The following is a 3,380-nucleotide window of genomic DNA, read 5'->3' on the forward strand; positions in this document are numbered from 1 at the left end:
GTCATCCCTATCAAAATTCCAATGGCATTTTTCACAGAAATAGAAAAAAAACCTTTAAATTTGTGTGAAGCCACAAAAGCTCTCAAATAACCAAAGCAATCTTGAGAAAGAAGAATGATGCTGAAGGCATCACACTTCCTGATTTTAAATGTGCTACAAAGTTATAGTGAGCAAACAGTATGGTACTGGCATAATAACAGATACATAGATCAATGAGACAGAATAGAGAATCCATAAAACCCCCTGCATATAAGGTCAGTTGATATTTAATAAGGGAGCCAAGAATACTCAGTGGGGAAAGGATAGTCTCTTCATAAATGGTGTTGGGAAAACTGGATAACCACATACAGAAAAATGAAACTGGATCCCTATCTTACACCACTCACAAAAATTAACTCAAAATATTTTAAACTCTTAAAAATAAGACCAGAAACCATAAAAGTTTCAGAAGAAAACATATGGGGAAAGCCTATTAATCTTGGTAATATTTTTGAGGGTATGACACCATAAGCACAAGCAACAAAATACAAAAAGCAACAAGTGGGACTACATCAAACTAAAAAAGTTTCTGCACAGCAAAAAAAACCCCAGAAACAATCAGCAGTGTGAAAAGGCAACCTATGGAATGGAAGAACATATTTGCAAACCATATATTGTATAAAGAGTTAATTTCCAAAATATATAAAGACTCATCAGTTGATGAGGTTGACGAAGATGAAGATGACGATGATGAAGATGATGAGAATGACGAAGATAAATCTGAAGAAGAAGCTATGGAGACTGCACCAGCCAAAGGAAAGAAAGCTCCAGCAAAGGCTGCTCCTGCGAAGGCAAAGGGCACTGCTGAAGATGAAGAGGAGGATGACGAGGATGACGAGGATGACGAGGAGGAGGAAGAAGAACCTGTCAAAGAAGCACCTGGAAAACGAAAGAAGGAAATGACCAAACAAAAACAGCTCCTGAAGCCAAGAAACAGAAAGTGGAAGCCACAGAACCAACTACATCTTTCAATCTCTTTGTTGGAAACCTGAACTTCAGTACATCTTCTCCTGAATTGAAAACGGGTATCAGTGACCTTTTTGCTAAAAATGATCTTGCAGTTGTTGATGTCAGAATTGGTGTGTCTAGGAAGTTTGGCTATGTGGATTTTGAATCTGCTGAAGACCTGGGAAAAGCCTTGGAACTCACTGGTTTGAAAGTCTTTGGCAATGAAATTAAACTTGAAAAACCAAAGGGAAAATGCAATAAGAAAGATCGAGATGCGAGAACACTTTTGGCTAAAATCTGCCTTATAAAATTACTCAGGAAGAATTAAAAGAAGTGTTTGAAGATGCTGTAGAGATCAGATTAGTCAGCGAGGATGGGAAGAGTAAAGGGATTGCTTATATTGAATTTAAGACAGAAACTGATTCAGAGAAAAACTTGGAAGAAAAGCAGGGAACAGAGATAGATGGGCGATCCATTTCCCTGTACTATACCAGAGAGAAAGGTCAAAGTCAAGACTATAGAGGTGGAGAGAATAGCACTTGGAGTGGTGAATCAAAAACCCTGGTTTTGAGCAACCTCTCCTATAGTGCAACAGAAGAAACTCTTCAGGAAGCATTTGAGAAGGCAACGTTTATCAAAGTGCCCCAGAACCAAAATGGCAAATCTAAAGGCTATGCATTTATAGAATTTGCTTCATTTGAAGATGCTAAAGAAGCTTTAAATTCATGTAATAAAAATGGAAATTGAGGGCAGAGCAATCAGGCTGGAATTGCAAGAACCCAGGGGATCACCTAATGCAAGAAGCCAGCCATCCAAAACTCTGTTTGTCAAAGGTCTGTCTGAGGATACTACAGAAGAGACACTAAAGGAGTCATTTGATGGCTCCATTCATGCAAGTATAGTCACTAAACGGGAGACTGGATCCTCCAAGGGGCTTGGTTTTATAGACTTCAACAGCGAGGAAGATGCCAAAGCTGCCAAGGAGACCATGGAAGATGGTGAAATTGATGGAAACAAAGTTAATCTGGACTGGGCCAAGCCTAAGGGTGAAGGTGGCTTTGGAGGCCAAGGTGGTGGCAGAGGTGGCCAAGGTGGATCTGGTGGCAGAGGCTGGGGAGGCTTTGGAGGGTGAGGAGGCTTCCAAGGAGGCAGAGGAGGAGGAGGAGACCACAAGCCACAAGGAAAGAAGTTTCTTCTATCCCTGTCTTTCCCTCTTCCAGTTGAAAGAAAAGACTCTGGGGTGTTTACTCTGTTACCTGCTCAGTGACAGAGCCTTCTGAGGACATACCAAGAGAGTATACAGCCCTGTGGTCTACTTGGAAATCCGTATAGATAACATTTCAAGGGAGATAATCCGGTTGGTGTTCACTAGGTATTCGTATAAACTTTTTAAAGAGATGAGTGATAGAGCTAACCCTTATCTGTAAGTTTTGAATTTATATTGTTTCCTCCCATGTACAAAACCATTTTTTTCCTACGGAATTTTTTGGTTTTGGTTTTTTTGTTTGTTTGTTTTTGGGTTTTTTTTTTTTTTTGCATTGGGGGGTTATAAAGGAAAGCAGAATGTTTTATCATGATTTTTGCTTTAGCAACTTTGGGACAAATTAAAAGTCCCAAAACTCATACAACTCATACAATAACAGAAAACCAATCTAACTGAAAAGTGGGCAGAGGAACTGAATAGGAAGTTCTTCGGATAAAACATGCAAATGGTCAACAGGTACATGAAAAGATGCTTGACATCACTAATTATCAGGGAAATGCAAATCAAAACCATAATGAGATATCACCTCACACCTGTTAGAACGGCTATTATGAAGAAGAGAAGAGATTAAAAAATGTTGGCAAGGATGTAAAAACAAAACAAAACAAAATAAAACAAAACAAAAAACAAACCCAAAAGCCTTTTGTACTGTTGGTGGGAATGTAAATTGTTTTGACCACTATGGAAAACAGTATGAAATTTCCTCAAAAATTTAAAATAGAACTACCATATGATCCAGCAATTCCACTTCTGGGCATATATCCAAAAAAATGAAAACAGGAAATCAAAAAAGAATCTGCACCCCCATGTTTATTGCAGCATTATTCACTATAGTCAAAATATGAAAGCAACATAAGTCAACAGATGAATGAATAAAGAAAACATGGTATACACACATATATATGTGTGTGCGTGTATATATACATATACATATATATATATATATATATATATATATATATACACGCACACACATATATGTACAATGGAATATTATTCAGCCAGGGGAAAGAAGAAAAGCCTGCTATTTTCGACAACGTGGATGGACCCTGAGGGCATTACATTAAGTAAGATAAGTCAGACAGAGAAAGGGTTGTATGATGTTACTTATATGTAGAATCTAAAAAAA

The 3,380-nt window shown here is 38.0% G+C and overlaps 1 pseudogene; it reads left to right on the top strand.

Moving 5' to 3' along the window:
* The first annotated feature begins 620 nt into the window (after positions 1-620).
* Positions 621-2,254, top strand: LOC137769168 (nucleolin pseudogene; annotated as a pseudogene).
* Positions 2,255-3,380: the final 1,126 nt, after the last annotated feature.

Source organism: Eschrichtius robustus, chromosome 9, assembly GCF_028021215.1.
Source record: "Eschrichtius robustus isolate mEscRob2 chromosome 9, mEscRob2.pri, whole genome shotgun sequence".
In the NCBI taxonomy this organism is placed as follows: domain Eukaryota; kingdom Metazoa; phylum Chordata; class Mammalia; order Artiodactyla; family Eschrichtiidae; genus Eschrichtius; species Eschrichtius robustus.